The sequence below is a fragment of the Ambystoma mexicanum genome, chromosome 3q, assembly GCF_040938575.1.
Source record: "Ambystoma mexicanum isolate Mex_15411 chromosome 3q, UKY_AmexF1_1, whole genome shotgun sequence".
NCBI lineage: Eukaryota > Metazoa > Chordata > Amphibia > Caudata > Ambystomatidae > Ambystoma > Ambystoma mexicanum.
In genome coordinates this window covers 202,491,516-202,509,993 of record NC_090926.1, presented here as the reverse complement: position 1 = coordinate 202,509,993, position 18,478 = coordinate 202,491,516, and the positions used below count along the sequence as shown (strand labels likewise).

Sequence of the window (18,478 nt, the reverse complement as noted above, 5' to 3'; positions counted from 1 at the left end):
TAACTATGTAAAATACGGATAACGTAATGCCACCAGCGGATAGGCCTGTGCAACAATATATGGTGTACCATTACATAGACCCTCATGTTTGGTTGGCACTCTTACCAACCTTAAACATTCAGGTGTAAGCAACGAAACCCAGGTGTAAGGGTCCTGGTCTTTGTGTAAACGTCTCTTCACTAGGGCTTATCCCCAAATCGGTCTGGAGTGCTTGGGTCTGGAATATAGGTGGGACTCTTGGCTCTACTGCGACTCACTCTCTGTCCAGGCACACCAGCGTAGGCTTGTCAGGTGGCCAACGGCTACCTCCTCCTTCTCATTTACAGCATTTCATCAATGAAAAAAGGAAGCATCTGGTAAATTATGAGGGGTAGATCTTTCCTCGGCTGGGGCCTCCCTCTGGAACAGCCTCCCTGCCACACTGAAATTTGAGGAGAACCATCGCTGGTTCTGGAAGCACCTCAAGACCTTCCTCTTTGCTTCTGCCTTTGCTCTTCCTCTCTCCTTCTGATCTGTCTGCTTAGGCTCCATGCCCCTGGCTACCCTCTGATTGGGTCTGTATCTGTAACCATGCCGTCCCCTTACCTGCACTTATCAGACACCCCTTGTCTGCGCCTTAAATCTCACACTTGCCACCTTGCTGGCTCCACTACCAGTTGTGGTGTTTTTATCCTTTGCTGAGCACTTTCCACCTCGCCCTTGCACTCCCCCCACCCCCCCTGCATTTACACGTTCTCAATGTCACTGGGCCTAATAAGACTGTTTGTCCTCCCGTGTTCCCCTCTGCCTCGCTCTGAAACACATTTGTATGAGCACGATACAAATAAAATATTGTATCATAAGTTCCTTCCTTTTTTAGGGCCCCGCAGCCAGGGCACTCCTTCCTGGAGCCTTCTGGGTCCCGGAGGGTCCAAGTGGTTCTTGTACCAGGGTTCTCCCTGAGGTATCCTGAAAGGGATCTAACCTGGATACTGGAGTTTCCCTGTCAAGGGGCTAAAACTGCCAGTTTCCTCTGCAGTTTCTCTTCTGGGAACTAAAATGAAGCCCAAGACTTCTGGGGCGTCTTCAACCGTTATTACTCCCGTTTCCCAGTCTAGGACTAAACGTACCAAGGATAGTCTTGACGTTTCCTGTAAAGTGACAAAAAATACTGGGATCCCTCCCGAGGATCCCCGAATTGGGGCTATAATCAAAACCAGCAGGATCGAGGTGTCTCATTCTGGGACTCTGACTACTGGGTGTCAACCTAAGCTTTCCAACAAGGAATATTGTCATACCAGTCCTGCTGAGGGGCAAAGACCCTAAGTCTTTAAGCACCGGTCCTGCCGAGGTTCCCTTAGAGGGCTAAACATTTTTTAGAGACTAAAGGGGCAGACAAATGCTCCATTTCTTCCAGTACCGGCTCTGCCGAGGTTCCCTGTCAGAGGGTTGAAATTGAATCAAGCTCCTACAATTCCTGTGGTGACAATGGCCTCACAAAACCTGTGACGCAGATCGCTTCAGGCAGTGACAAAATGGCGGCCCAACCCACGAGGCCAAAGGCGGCCATTCCTCCAAACCAACTTTTTCAATGGCTGGGAATGGAGGGCATACTTTTGGGGCCGAGCAGCCTTTTCCGCTGCCACGCACTGTCTCACTTCCTCCTATGTCCGCTCCTCTGGATCCAACTGGAGGGGGCTGCAACCTGCCGCAATGCAATCTTGGGGATATGTCCCTCCAGAGCGGCCTCTACCCACTCCTCCGACTAGACCTTTGTCTGAGTATGCGCTCTTTGGTAGATTCCAGGCCCTCATGCACTGCGACCCGATGAATGCTTACTTTAAGGATCTGTTCAAAGATCTATATCCTAAGCCTCTCGATCCGCAGCCTGCTCTTACTCCTCCTCCAACAGGTACCGGTAGTCCCTCCTCTGCTTCCAGTGGGGCCTCCTCCTACAGTGCCTCTGCTTTTACCGGTTCTTGTGACACTAGTGGTGCAAATGTCTATGCCAAAGGTGTTTGAGGTACCGCGAATCACACTTCTGTTCCCGCCCAAACAGACGAGGAGCACGTGGACCAGAATAGTGGAGACCCACCCCACTCCATCCAAACTTTTCATGACCGGGTTTTGAATATGATGGCCTTGCTAGAAATTCCTATTCCTGAGCCTCCGGCTGCACAAGAGGGAGTTCTCTCGGGAGCGCTAACCCTTACATCACGGGAGTGCACAGGTCTTTTTCTTCAAAGGGCTTGCTTGCTGAAGCCTGTATGGCCTAGAAAAAACTGAATTCCAGGCAGCCTATAAATGAAAAGATTGACGCTCGCTAAAAGCTCCACACATCGGCGGACATACCCTTGGCTGCCTGCCCGCTTCCTTCATCAACGGTAGTAGCAGCAGCTACACTCGAGGCTAAGCCTTATTCAACTTCCTCCTCGGCTGCCTCACAGTTCTTATCCAAGGAGGGGAAAATTCTGGATGGCATCGGAGGGGGAAAAAAAGTTTTCCAATTCAGGTCTTCAGTTGCGTCAGGCGAATACTTGACATCATTCTGCCGAATACCAACCTTAAGCTGTGGAGAGAGCTTTTGGAATTTCAAGATTGTATCCCACATGACATACTGTAAGATTTTTTTAAAGAGGAACTATCTTGCGCAGGGTTCTGGCTCGGGACCTGCTGGAGGCTGCGGCTCATCATGTGGATACGTTGCTCGAGGCCTTATTGTTGGAATCAATATATCCTGCCAGGCATGGCTTCATGCTACAAAGTTCTCAAAGGTGGTCCAAGACAAAGTACTCCACCTCCCCTTTGGAAAGAGCTTTTCCACTCCTCCACCGACTAGGAACTCCATTAGACAAAAGCAAGCACGTTAATGGCTTAATCTTTGTCATTCCTAGGAAAGCAGCCCCCAGCTAAAGCAGCCCATATACAGTTTGCGAACCCAAACGAGATCCTTTTCAGGTTTTAGAGGCTTCCAGGAGCGTTGAGCGCGTCAAGCAGGCGGCTTGTCTGGTGGCCCTCGACACAAGCCGGTTTTTCTCGGTCCTCAGCCGCCTCCTCAGCGACAGGAGTTCTTGCCCCTGATAAATCATCCAAATTATGTTTTCCGTTGGTCACACGAGACTCTGGTGGGAGGACGTATATCTCATCTGGAGGCCTGGAAGACCATAACAGAAGACTGTGTTTTTTTTTTTTTTTTTTTTTTTTTTTCCATTGCCAGAGCGGGCTTCTGGCTTCCCCATATGCTACATCTCACCCTCTTCAGCAGACTGGGTCTCCCTTCCTCTGAGCCGAGGTACAAAAACTCTGGAACCTCAGAGCAGTGGAACCTTTTCCCTTGAGGGAGCAAGGGGAGGGCTATTACTCCGGTCTGTTTACAGTGCCCAAACCCAACCAGACTGGCCTGCACTCTGTCCTAGACCTCTCCAGCTTCAAACTCTTCCTTCCCCAAGAGAAATTCAAGATGATCACGCCCAGCCAGATAAGGCCCTCTCAGTGGAAAGTCTGTTAGATCTCGATGACGCTTATGTGTACATCCTAATTCCGTGGGAACTGAACATTTCCAATATCCAGTGCTACCGTTTGGTCTCAGTTCAGCACTGCGTGTCTTTAAGAAGATGATGGCGGTCATCACTGCTGTTGGGAAGGAGATGGTGCCTTCCTTCATCTCCAAACTTCCCAAGCCCTTTAGAATTAGGCATTACTTCTTTTGGCTGCCTCATGCAAATATAATCGCACACAGACATGGGTGGGCACTAAATGAAGATAGTTGGTATTTAAATATAAGATGTAAATAACTTAGCTGATTGAATTTGTAAAAGTTGAAACTTATGCAGCACGGTAGGAGTCAAAAATACTCTTCGCCCTCCCCCCCCACCCCCGCACCCCAAACCACCTCCCTTCCCGGGAAGAAATGTGGCCTGCGCTAAAAATGGATCGCAGAGCATGCAGTGTTGCGTGACTGAGGCTAAGCTCTGGCAGAGCACACAAAGTGGCTGACTAGCTGTCGGCTGTCCGTCAAGAGCCCATGTATTCTAAAAGGGGATTGTACATGCTCAATGCACGACATACAGAATTATGAAATCCGGTTTAAAAGATGTTGTAGGACCACATCTAAATATGAGTAAGATGAGTGGAGTATGAATGAAAATTGGTTATAAAAATGATTGGTTTTTCCTGGGGGGCTAGGCCCCAAGGTTTGGAAAAAATCTGCAGGGCTGCAGTGTGTCTTTGTAAGTTATTAATATGTTAAGTAGCATGGCTGCCAGAAATCGTTGATGATGAAGAAAGGAAGACTGCTTTGGATTGAACCATGCCTATATCCAGAGATGCCACTCCAACAAGTTAACAGTATATAAGGCTCCTGCCTGGCGCCAGTCTGCAGGAGCTTACAACGGTTGAGGGACAGAATACACTGTTCCAGGAACAGAGTTCTTTGCCCCATCCTCATTTCTGTACAGATGAAATTTGTTATTCTTGCAAGATAAGACTCTTGGACTTAATTCCCTAGAGGGGGGAACTTTAATCTGGTGTGAGCTTGATTAGGGGTACCCGTATAATTAAAGGAGTACCCTCTAAATTGGGGCTACCTTTCAGTGGTGACCCTGACGTGATCTTAGTTTTTTAGCCCCCGTACTTGGCGAAGACCCAGGCCAGTCAGCCACACCATCTATATTGACCGGTCCCCTAAATAAAAAAACACGTTTTTCCTGAGCGGTTTTAGTAGAAGCCATTTTAAAAGAAATGCTCTCCGCTCACTGACCACCAGGCTTTTTTATTTATGAAAGGGGGGTGGCCCTTGGGGGCATCTCCATGAAGCCCTCCCTGGGGGCAGATTTCTCCCCCTAGGAAGGGGCATATGCCCCCATGGAGGGCTACATGAGATGCCCCCCCTTCCATTTGGGATGGAGGGGAGAGGGCCACCAGAAAGGCCCCCCAAAGCATGGGGCTGCAGGTTTGGGCCCCCCTGGGGGCATATGGGTGCCCATCTCCCCCTAGGGAATGGGCCCAAACAAACAAAATAATAACAGTTTCGTTTTTGGGGGGGTTTGGGGCCACTAGACCACCAGGAACATTTGTGTGATAAACTCTCATGTCCTCCTCCCTGGGGAAGATTGCTAGTGCAGTCTTGCAATCTGCCCCTAGTAAGGGGCAAATGTGTTTTTACTGGGGGGTGAGGGTCAGTAGACCACTAGGGATGGCTTGAAAGGGGGGCCGTGATCGGAGAGTAGTAGTTATGATTTATTTTTGCTGGGGTGACCATACTTTTTATTATTCTATGGTTGGGGCCCATTGTCAGTGGGGTGGGTGGGACTGGGGCTGGATTGTTGGTGGTGTGGGTGGGAGTGGGCCGTTTGGGGACCTGTGTTACAGCTTTTCCCGTCCATGGAATCCCAGCAGTGTGCCAATACCTCCCCGAAGGGAAAAGCTGTAGCGCAGGATAGCAGTGGTTTAGCCTTTTGCCTTTGTGCCTAGGTAGGTACATCCACACATGAGGTACCGTTTTCATCGGGACACCTGTGGGAACTCAGGAAGGTAGGACATGTGGTGTTGGCGGCATGTTTCGGTGGGTGTTGAGTGAAATGTCCCAATATTGTTTTATTTTCTTTTTTTCAGACTTTGCCAGGGATTGTGGGTAGTAAATTCTGGGTTGATTAGTGCAAGTCGGACCTCTGTGGATTCCCACCGATGTTCTCTTTTCGGAAATGCATGGGTTTCCCTGTTTTCCTTGATGGCTTCGACACCTTAGGCCCAAATCTGTAGGTTGTCCACAAGAGCAAAATTCCTCAATCTGCTCTGCCGAAAGACTTGGGGTTACCAGTGGTTTGGGCTCTTCCTTTTGCACCCCACACATGAGGTACCGTTTTCGTTGGGACACCTGTGGGAACGCGGGAAGGTACAACATTTGTTGTTTGCTGAATGGTTTTCATAACGTTTCGACACATTTGCTGCTGCACTTTGTCACACAACCCTTTCATTTCCCAAATGTGACCTTCATCCTACCCTTCAAAAGGTCTGCCTGTGCTCTTTCAAAAAATGTATACTTGCCCTTCCTCACCACATTTGTTTTCCTTATTTACACATGCGAAGTACGTCTCTTTAGGCCATAAGCATAAAAATCTTATGTACCATGGTTCTGTTTTTGTCTTGTGCTTTTGCTTGTTTTGTGAAACATTACGAAAAATGTGTTATTTCCTAACTGGAACAGTCAGGGGAAATGTAGCGAAGCATTGTCCTTCTCAAAATTCACAGAAGCAATTCCCTTACCGGGCCAACCATGTCCACCACATCAATTGTGTTTTTTTGTTTTTTTTTGTCATTTTCCTGATTTTTCCACAAACTATGGAAGTTTTACCTACATAGTTGTTGCCCGACCTGCGCAAATCACCCCTTCCTAAACTTGGAATTGTCTACTTTTCAGAAATGTATACCTTTGTCTGACCATTCAGCTTTCCTACCCTTCTCTTCCGTTCCGTCCATGTATGTCCTATTGGCCAAATCGCCTAGCTCTCACAAAACGGCTGGTTAGCATATCAAAATGGTTTCCACTCAACCTGTTCTTGAAAGCCTGGAAAATGGGGAATTCCGCACAGCAAACCATTTGTTCTTACACTTACAAGGAAAAAAACCACAGGCTTTGTACATCATTTTATTGGCATTTTCTGAAAAAACCCAAAATGTTCCCCCTTTTTGGTGATTTTCTCTCACCCCCTACAGCAAACTAGGATTCCTTGGTGGCGTTATGACCGCCTACATGTGGGGGGAAAAAAAGGGGCCGAAGTTGGCTGAGATATCTTGTGTAACAAAAAAGTTACAAGGGATTGAATGGTGACATACTGAAATCACCAAAAAAGACCTTGGCCCTGGGAGGGGTAGGGGGGGGGGCAGAGGAGTGGAGGGGGGTGGGGACCCATGGCAGTTAAGGGGTTAATGTCAATTATGTAAAACCGAGGGCACAACAAACCTCATCCAACTTCGCACAGCAATCTCTCCAAGCAATTCTAAAAAACAACTTTCTTATACTAAATGTTTGTCATCATTTACGTCTACCTACGTGTCAAACTGCAAAAACCTACTTGAAATGGTGATAGGGCAACTAAGCCCTCTTCTAGTGCAAGTCATCATGAACGTCATCAAATACACAACGTCCCATTGGTTCTACAAACTATAGGGCGCTCTATCACGTGTCCCTCTAATTGGTTGGTGGTTGGCACCCTTGTGCCCCCCACCCCCTGTAATAATCCACCTGCGTTAGCAGCACGCAGGCTGGCACCCAGGTGTGTGGTGGGCTTCCCACCAATTAGTCTACTATCCATCATCACTCTTGCAGTCTGCCAGTTAATTCGCTCTTTGAAGCTTGGCCTTGAGTATGTTCTCTGTGTCCACGAATATGAGGGAGTGTAGGCATCCCTTGCCTCCCAGTTTTGATTCAGCTCGGTGTCCATTTTTATCCATCCACGTGACTGCAGACCATAATTTCAGAGCATTTTACTGTATTAAACCCTATTAAATAAAGAACCTCTGACGTCTTCAGTATTTCTCCTCCTCGTCTCAACGAGAGTTTGTTCCTTTCACATGTTATTTGTAGCTTCTGTAAGAACATTCTGACTCGCAGTGTCCTTGACTGCTTAGTTCTAGGCCAACCAAGCCCTTCCTTGATTCACTGCCATGGTTTTCAGTTTCTAACTGCAACACACTGTAAAGTCCTTTCTGCTTGTGTTGTCCAGCTCCGCTAAAATGCATCATGGAATATCTGTAGTCCGTTTATTCCTGTATGTATACGTTGGCGGATCGCCGCAATCGGTCAGTATATATAGCCAGCCTTAAAGAATACTTGTCTACTTGCGTTGCTGCAACTCTACAATTGTAAAATGACTTGGTATCTTCATTATTTTCCATAGCATGAACATCCTTATCTCGAGCCCGAAATGTTGTTTATCTTTAATACCTCCTCCTTTGATCCTATAGAATGCTTATACTCTTCTATCTCTGCTTATGAATGCGTCAGTTCTGTTCTGCTGACGACACCAATCCACACTTTCGCTCGTCTTTCCCATTTTCTCTGCGATTTCATTCAAATGGCCATCATACTGTCGTGTATGCATGTATGGCTTTCTCAGTGGGAACCTTGCTTCCATGATCCTTTTCAGTATTGGTAGTCCCCCCCCCCCCCCGCGCCCCCTCCCACAATCTCCTCCACCCGCCCTCTGGGCGATTCATCAACCACTCTTTCATCAGTCCTCACATCTAGACATCCTTGTCTGCAGAAAGGCTTCTTTGGGACCCATATCTTTGACTCCTTTCAGGCATCCTGCTGATTTCACATGCTCATATTTATTCCAAGACCTTTGTCCACTTGGATCACAGTAAATCCATTTTCCCACATACTTCTTATGTTGCTTTGGGTACAGGAACTTCGTTCCCTCTGGTGTGTGAATGCTGGCCTTCATGTAGTTTGATTTCTTCATCTGTTCTTTAGTTTTCCACCCTGATTCATCATCAATCATGATCTTCATTCCAACAGCTTTCTTCGCACTCTTCTTGCACTGGTAGATGATTATCCTGATCACACAAAATCCAAGCATTCGCATCACTATCAGGGCTCCAAGGAACTTGAATATGCCTGCCATCCATTGTGGAACCCACGAAAAGAGTGATCCAAACCAACTATCATCAGCAAATGTCTTCTACTTCATCTATCATCTGGCCGTGTAACTTCGTCAGCATCGTTATGGCTTCCCTCAAGGTGCCATTCTTGTCCTTGTCGGAAGGTATAAATGTGCAACATGATTCTCAATTTTGGCACAAACGCCTCCATCAATAGCTGTGATCATGTCCATGACGTATCTGTTTTGTAGAGCCATCAGTCGTATGGCTCTCAGCTCTTCCTTAATAGCATTGAATCCCTTTTTGGTAGTGTTAATCGTCTGAAGAAGCTGCCAGCTGCCATCTGGTTATCTGTAACCACTTGGTGTTTGCTGCAGTCTGGATCTTAGGCATGAAGATTGCCGTGAATATCGAAGATGTCCGACTGAACTGTGTTCATACTATATGGCATCAAAAGCTTCAATTGATTTGGGTGAGAAATAATTCTCCCTCTTCGCTCTACTCGAGTGCAGTAACTCTCTTCTTTCTCGGATGAGCATCTGCTTTTGGAAATTCACCAATGTCCAGGTCACTTTTAGGAATAACCAATGCTGGAACATGGACGTTTACTATAGAACACAGTTCTCCCCAATCTTTGGGCAACTTCATATAAACTCTGGATCCGCAAGCCCAGTAGTGATCCATTATCACTGCTGTCCCAACCTTCATACCTGTACATCGAAGATTCAACCACAATTAAGATTTTCTTCAATTTTTGTTGTGCCATTATTTCTGAAACACAGCTTTGCACTTTCTGCAGAGGACCTCCTTTGTCTTCAACCCATGTCAGTAGTTTTGTACATCTTGGCCATAAAGGTTTGCATCCATTCTCCACCATGTCAACAGTCTGCTTACAAAAAACAATTATTACCCAGGATCGGCAGATAACCACTCCTTCCTTCCTTCCTTCCTTCCTTCCTTCCTTCCTTCCTTCCTTCCTTCCTTCCTTCCTTCCTTCCTTCCATCTGGAGAAAGCACTGATTCCCAAACTTGAATTTGGCCTCTTTTCTTCCATCTTCAAATTTCTTCAGTTTTTCCTGAGCTTTCAACCCTTCTGTTCACTTCTCATCTGATTCCAGCCCCTTTCACTCCAGGCTGTTCGGATCTTATCACATGATTTTTGGTGTGGGCTCTTGCTCTTGTCTTTGTGTCTTGCACATAATCATCTTCATCTGTCCATTCTGTTGCCAATGCTAGATGGGCTGTTCGGCCCATGAACTGACCTCTTGCTTGGCAGAGTGCAATGTGTGATAGACAATGTGCTGTCTGAAAATCTATTTCAATAGCTATGAATAACTTCCCCATACTATAAGGCAGGAGAGCACATACATGGCATTCCTCCTGAGGTTCGTTTGCCCACCTCTTTCATGTGCTGATACCACATGTTCCCCAAATGTGCTGTGCTGTCTAGATAATCATTCAAATCATGATCATCTTCCCTTGTATTTCTCTTAGGTATCATTTTCACCTCATGAGCTCTCATACTTCATGAGATGATTCTATCAGCATAATTCCTTCTCACCGGGGGAATCGGACATTTGTCAGTACAACTGGTGTCATTACGTGTGCTACTGGTGTGAGATCAATCACATGCGTCTTCCTTCAAGCATTATATGAGGGTAACCAAATATCATGAAAAATATGCAACCCTGTCCTCCCTCCATAAGGACCCTTATACTTAGAGACTAGGCACTTTCTCATGTACCACTGGAGTAGGAACTATCACATAAGGCCGTGGCTGCCTTGTAGTTTCCACATCTGTACCCCCCTGCTAAATACTAAGATGTACAGGAACTACTGCCTTATTTGGATACACATAATAGACAGTACATACTGAGAGGAAGTAGAATAATAAACATGATGCAGGTATATATGATATACCAAAATATCCACCGAATACAGCAGTAGCGTCTTGCATGTCGTGATGGTCTCTTTGTTTGCTACATTATTATGGCTATCAATGTTGCCCACTTTCTACTTTTAAGGAAGGAAAAACCAAATGTTATTCTTGCAGTCTCTGAAAGTATTCAGGAAGTTGGTGGATCTGTTTCACAAGCTCCACGAGCTACTGGCTGATTGCTGGACGGTTAATAGGGTTCCTGATGAATACAAGAGTTGTCCTTTCTCCAAACCAATTGAGGATGTTCTTCTAGTAGATAATAAAAGACCAAGGCCAGTAGGTTATGAATATACTCACTCGTCAACACCATCGGGATACTCAAGGTAATGCCTCAGAAAATAGACGTACTTGTTCGATTTATATCACTTAGCAATTGATTGCAACTTGATTCCTAGGATCTCTCGGGAATGAACGAGCGTCAGTTTGTCTTCCAAAAAGATGCAGGAATTCTTGATTTGGGTAATAAAGACCATTCCAACTAGTCTATGAGCATTGTCATCGTGTGGAGCTGTGGATGGGGACGGGTGCCTCCCGGGGACATGGTTGTTTCAGGGGGGCTGTGAGTGGTGGCATGCATGAGCGACTGGGTGGGATGATGGGTGCCAACCACCCGGCATGTGTGGACGGAGTGGCCTTGGCTGGTCGTCGCTGACTGGATTGGGGGTGCTCTCTGGGCCAGATTTGAAGCGATACACAAACTCCTACTTGCCCCGCATACAGACCGGTGTCACGTAGGTGGCTGAGGCGAACTTGGGTAAGGTTATGAATGTGAGTGGATGCCGTGTGTGAGATGGACTGTAAGTATCGGACGGCACAGATCAGGACAGAGAGGCAGAGATGCTTCTGCACTCCTCGTGGAGAGAACATGGAAATTTAACTCTGCAGTACCAGACAGCATCACCATCACCAATTAACCAATCCACTAACAATTTCACCCCTCTGCATACACCTCTCAAACTCTAACCAGACACAACCACAAACCTACAACACAACAATCCGCACAAACTTCACTACACTGCAACAACAAAACAAACCACACATGGACTCGTACAACAGCACACGAGGACTACCGATCGTAAAACATACCAAGCGCAGCCAACTGACCCACCAGGCTGAAGCCGCCAACAGCACATCACTGCTCTGGCACCTTTCCAGCTTATTCCCACTAACTCACCCCCCCCTTTCCCCTTTCTTTCAGAGCCGCCAGTGCGCCACTCCAGTGGTGATAGTGCACAGTACAAATATCCTTTAACATTAACATCAGACAGGGGCATCAGTACTTTCCATATGATACTCAGGAAATTGGAGGATCTGTTCTATTATAGCTGTGAGCAGTCTCCTCATGCTTGGACCATTTTTAGGATCTTGCAAGAACAAGTGTATGTCCCAAGCTGTCCCAACCAGTGCAGGAAAAAGATGAAGGGGGGGGGGAAACAGCAAAAATGACCCGATAAACATTGCCATTAGGCACCGCCATGGGCACTTCCAAAGAGAAACTCTGTAAGAAAGGAATCCGGATATTGCTCCCTCTTCCCACTACTGACACAGAAGTTTTTGGCATTCTTTGTTTCATTCCAAAAGTCTCTAATTCGCACACTTCTGTGGCTCAAGAACAATAGCTTTTTCACTTTGTTTAGCAGCTAGAAAGAGTGTCTCGAACGAACCACAGTCCAATTACTTCTTTATTTGTTTACTGGACAGTCGCTGCATCTTCCTCGCCATCGATCTAGTCTGCACATGCTGAACTTCTTCTCCGATGCTTGCTTCCAAATGGATTGCGGGTGCGGGGGGTCTCGCCGTTGTAGATTTTCACGTCCACAAGAAATGTCTCCCTTGCACCTTCACTGCGGATGGTGTAACGTCCTCCACGACAAAAGGACCATTAAACCGGGGCTGATGTCATTTGTGAACTAAGTTCTTGATCAAGACTCGATTACCGGGGAACGGTTTAGGCAATAAAAGTTATTTTGGTCTGGTTGCTGTATGGTCTTCATCTGTGTTCTGAGACCTGCACCCTGTCTGTGTTCTGAAATGACACAGACACTTGTAGTCCTACATGTTAAAAATGCATGTAACTCATCTCCTAACAATTCTGCTGTTTTCTGGGCATCACTTCTAGTCCTTGATGGAGGAGTGAGAGGCGTTCTCCTTCGCTTCCCTGTTACTAGTTTGTGGGGCGTAAAATGGTGGTCAGAGGCTGGTCGATTCCTCAACGCAGGCAATGCAGCCATCCTTTCTTCAGCACTAATTTAAGTTCGGCTATTCTTTCTTTAAGCAGGCCATTGAGCTTCTTACAGATTCCATTTGCTTGTGGGTGATAAGCCGAATAACTTGTGCTTTATACTGAGCAATAAGCTAATTTGCTCAAACACAAAATGTGGGACATTATCTGATCTTGATACCTCACAAATTCCCCATATAGGAAATGCTTCTAGAACTCAAAATTTTGCAGCGCAAATGGCATCTGGATGTGTGCACGAACCACCCTCGATCCACCTTGAGAAAGGGCACATTACTACTAACATATATCTGTAGCCGTTCCAGACTTGCAGTATGTCAACATATTCATTATGTTAATGCTGAAATGGACCAGTGGGTCGAGGAATAACACCTCTGGCTATTCGCAGCGTGTGCCCGGCAGTAAACATTTGACATACGATGCAATTTACTACATAAAATGCAACGTGTTCTAATAAATTTGGTACAAAGCTTTCCTCAGCTGTCTTTTTCTAGTGACATGTGCGGGGTAGTGTAGCTGTTCTAACGCCACCCTTAATAAGGCTACAGGCATCACCGGTTTACCAGTGCTTTCCTGTCGCCACAATGCATCGGAAGGGGATAAAGAACACCCCCTCCGTGTCCACAGATCCTTCTCATCTTGTGGTGCTTCACCTTGAATTTCCATCAATTGGGTCTTTGAGAGATTATTAAAACTTTCATTTATAATCCTCATCGCCACCATTCTTTCATTCACATCAGGCGTATCAAAACTCATTATGTCCTCTGAATATGTAACCCTATTGGCTTCCTCATCTGCTGCTTGATTTCCACGTGAGATAGTCTTCTCTTTTAGCGTGCGCTGCACACTTAACTATCGCGATGGTTACTGGGAGTTGCAGTGCTTTAATAACCCTGTCCAATAAAGCGACATGCTGCACTGGAGTGAAGTCTTCTCTGAGGTAGCACCTCCTTTTCCAACGTGCAAGCCCTGAGTGTACCGTGGACGTCATGTAGGCAGAGTCACTGTACACTTTTATTTCCTGGTCTGCATGATTCTTGAGCGCGACAATCGGCGCCACTAATTCTGCAGCCTGTGCTGAAAAGTGAGATGGTAGTCGTGCACTTAACTTAAAATTTCCCTATTAGCCATGTGCCTCACTACAGCGGTACCTGAATATCTTTGCCCATCAGTTTGATCAATTTCCAAAGAACTATTAATAAAGAGAATCTCCCCAGCTCCCAAAGCATTTTCCTTTACCCTCGGGATCTTATCATAGAATTATTCATAGTTTGAGCAATTGTGTGCATGCTCGTCCATTGCTAGTGATTCAGCTAAAAACGTGGCAGGGTTCACTATTTTACATCTGACTATTTTGATCGCCGGCTTCGATGTGACCACCTCATAAGCAGAAGCTCTTTGAGATGTCTGTGTACACTTGGGTTTTTCTAAAACCTCAAATAATGCAAACCTCGTCATGGAACACCCCATTGCTATGCTGGTAGACTTTTCAATCGAGAACGTGGCGGCTGCCAGTGATTGTTCGCAAAGGAGTGACCCCTTCATTACTGGGTCCAAAATCCCACTAATACCCTAAAGGCTTGTACCCCAACGTAGTTCCCTGCGTGAGTACTGCCATCATTACTGTTCCATTTGTGTGCAAGAATAAAAATAATTCCTCAGAATAATTGGGAATCCCTAGAACTGGAGCCATGCAAATTGCCTTTTTCACTCATCAAATCCTTCCATTTCCTCAGTCCATTAAAGCTTTTCTTGGCTTGCTTGAGCTTTTTTCAGGACCTGCAACAATGGCATTGTGTATGTACTATAGTCAAATACCCATGCTCTAACATAATTGCATAATCCTAAAAATTGTTGCATGTGCTTTATAGTGTGTGGTTTTGCAGTTTCAAGATTGCCTCAGCCCTCTCTGGTGTAACCTTCTTTCCCTCATGCGAAATTAACTGGCCTATGTAGAACACCTTTTTTGGCAATATTGCAATTTCTCTTTGTCCACTTTATATCCTTTCTCTGCTAATCATTAGCTGATTTGAGTCACGTCTGCACTCTTCTGACATGCTGCAGACGAAAATGTCATCTACGTATTGCAGCACAACACTCGGCAAATCAATATTGCTCAAGTCCATCTGCAGGACTCTATAGAAAATCGATGGTGACTCGCAATACCCTTGAGGTAATCTTATTCTTTTCAACTTAGTCTGACTGAATGTAAATGACTTCAGATCTTGAGAATCTTTATGCAACGGGATTGAGAAAAATTCACTTTTCAAGTCAACCACAGTGAAATATCGTGCCTCAACAGGGATACTACACAATATCGTCACCGGATTAGGAACTAAAGGAAACTCGGCTTCTACAATCTGGTTAATCGGGCGCATATCCTGGAGTAAACGCCACAACCGCCCCCCCACCCCCCCTTCAATTTCTTTTCACAGGGTACACTGCGGTATTGCATAGTGACTCTGAGGTCACTAAAATGCCCTGATCCATCATGGCAGATATGGTTTTAAAAACACCCTTGTCTGCCTCTCGGGACATGGGATACTGTTGTACCCGAGGTAGAACTGCTCCTGGCTTTAATTTAATCTTGAATTCTCCAACCCCCTTCAATAACCCTATGTCATAGGGGCCTGTAGTCCATAAAGAAACTGGCCCTTTTGCTATATCTTCATCAAAATATGTAGGACGATCCTGCACTATAATTTTCTGTGCAACCATGCGTCTTTCTGCTCTCACCCAATATGTAATGCTCATTTCAAACACTACCTCGTCATCAGAGGGATCCTCTTTAAACATGTCCTCATCGGTGACGTCAGTCAATCTGTAGCCCTCCCTGATAGCAATTACTGTGCTCCGTGATCTGCCATTGTCTTCAAATCCTATGAGGATAGCCAAGACTCCTTGCACTGCAGCTGCTTACAGCTCTAAGGGAAATATTGGTTCCCCCTCTTCGTCCATGGGAATCTCTGGCCTGAAGAGAAATTCATCAGGTATTCTGACAATCTTACCCACTAAACCAGGCAGCCATGTTAGCAGAATGTGTACCCCATAACGAAAAACTTCTGGTTCTAACAGTACTCCTCGTATTGCCATTTGTCCTGTAAATGCCATGATAAATTCGCTCACATTTAAATAATGTATCCCTCGTGTAGAACACACTATGCTTTCATCAGTAAAAGAAATCGTCATGTTCAACTTTGTCATTAAATCTCGACCTAGTATATTAACTGCTGTCTGTTTTGAATACAATAATGGAACAGACCTGTCGCATTCTCCTACAGAAACTGGCAGTTTCTCAGTAAAAGGAACTCTACTTGTAGCTCCTGTGAAACTTTGAGCATTCATGGCATTTCCTGACATAAAATGTTTTCCCTCTCGTATACATGAGCGAGTTGCTCCAGTGTCTACTAAAAAAGAAAAGGATTTGCCTCCTATTGGAATGTCAAACCTTGGTTCCTCTTGAGGATTAAGCATCACGGATAGTACTGAACAGAACAAGTCACCCAGTGAGCTGTCCTATTGTGGGTACATGCTTATCCCTGTGCCCGTGAAAGGATTCCCACCCTCCTGTATTTGAACTCTGCTGTATCTGCTTGGGTGCATACTGTGACTGCCCTTGCGGCGCATTCAATGGTGCTTGCTGTGTTTGCAATGTCTGCTTTGTGTACCATATGCGGGCCGAAAGGCATTCCCCCACCCTCCACAGATCGCCTCTGGAGATTGCCTGTTCTCTACATACCCTTAACTTCCACATGTTCGCGCTATATGCCCTGTCATCCCACATGTCCAACATAAAGGAGGAAGTCTTCGAATCTACCCTCTCTGCATAGGCTGAAAACCGCCCTGGTTATTCTGGAAGTTTCCCTGATTATTCTGGAAGCCTCCTCTTCGTAAACGTTTCCTCTTCCACGCGGCGTAAATCCATTCCCTCTTTGATCAAACTGCCGTTGGCTATTCTCCTGTGGCATACCTGTTGCTTGCTGAGACCCTGGCCCTTCTCCACTAGTCAACATTGCCCCTTCTATAGCATGCTTCGATAGCTTTTTCTGTACTAACTTGGCCTCCTCAAGCTTCCTACCTTCGTTCCTTTTGGTTTTTTTCCTGTAACAATCGGCAATGATGCGCTATGGTCAGCTGTATGTCTGGCCATGGTTTTGCCTCCATACCTTCTTGAGCTGTCTCTATATCTTATCTGGTAGCACCTGACACAGTATATGATAAAATACTGGTATAGATTTTTCCCACGGCTACCGCGTTTCCAAAGACCACTGCTCTTGGAAATTTTGAGTATAAATCAACGGATTTTCCCCTTCCTGCATCTTTCGTGATCTAGCTCCCATATCGGACGTGTCTGGATACTGTACTCTAAGCACTTTCCATACTGCTGCTCTGCAATTCTTAAACGGTGCTCCATCATGAGCATTGTTCTGAGCATCGACACCTGCGTATCCTGCTCTCGACTAAATGTCATCAGCTCTCTCCCCAAGTATAGCTGCTAGAAGACCTTGAATGTCCCCTATAGCCAGTGTTTTTCCTTCCGTCATTTTCTCTAATTTCTAGATCCATTTTCCGGCACCCGATGTCAAACTCTGGAATTTTCACCTTAAATTATCTTTATCCATCTGGGGCCATGGTATATACTGTGGTCTGACCCCCTCCTGTCTCTAACAATGGGAATTGCGAGATCCCAAAATCGCACTCCTCCCCATCGTCTGCCTGTCCATAGCATGGACAATGATTCTGCAGAGTCTTCTTTGCGGTAATGACCTTAACCTGCTCAAATAAGGTGGCGAGTCACCCCCTCACACTATGGGATCGCCCTTTAGGTCGATCTAGCTGCGCCAGTGATTCTGGCGTCCTAGGTTTGGGTATATCTAGAACTGACCATCTCACTTCTCTGTCGGAGAACACCCCTCAGGACCGCATTCACAAAGTCCCTCCTCCCAATGGAAGGTCTCCCTGTCTGACATATCCTGTCCCCAACTGGTGTGGCTTCCTTCTTTGTCATCTCTATTCAGATTCAGCCTTTCAAAAGACACGGCTCTATGCTCAAGGTTAAATAGACCTCCTTCTTTGCCTCGCTGCTGTACACCTCCAGATCGTTTTTTCTTTCCCATATTTTTTGATTCACTTTTGGCCCTTGTCATGATAGACCTCATCGATTTTCTCTCCTATAACTCCTATGTCCTAATCATCTTCTAGGTCTAATGTAGACGGCCCTGGCAATGGCTCCTGTGTCGGGAAGAATTCCTCTGGGTCCTCCCATGCTACTACTAGATTAGGCTACACGAATTCCTTTTCTATGCAATCGAGATTGCGTAGCCCTTTGTATTCTTTCGTTTTATTTCTTCGACTTCCCTTCGTTTCTTAGATTCTTCTCTAGCCTTGTCATCTTCCTGTCTTTTTCGTTTCTCTCATTTGCTCTACGCACTTCTTCATCTTTGTTTCTTTGATTTTCTTTTATCTCTTAATTTCTGTTCTCTTTTCTAGTCTTATTCTTCGATTGCTCGCTGCATGTTATATTTCCTTTGCTCCTGCTTTTTTCCTTTTTTTTCAACTGTTCATCTTGATACAGCTGTTCTCGCCTTTGTCTACTTTCTTTTACACTAGTCTTTCAATCGTTCGCTCGTTCTCGATCTTTGCTATCTTGTTCGTCCTGGTCTTGCCTTACTTTCTCAATGCTTTTTCCATCAAGTTTGAGCATTATTTGACCGCCC

At 45.8% G+C, this 18,478-nt stretch overlaps 1 protein-coding gene across 3 annotated transcripts in view; it reads left to right on the top strand.

Moving 5' to 3' along the window:
- NEMP1 (nuclear envelope integral membrane protein 1) overlaps positions 1 to 18,478 on the top strand; it is a 984,307-nt gene that overhangs the window by 54,123 nt on the left and 911,706 nt on the right. The gene's annotated exons all lie outside the window — the stretch shown is intronic.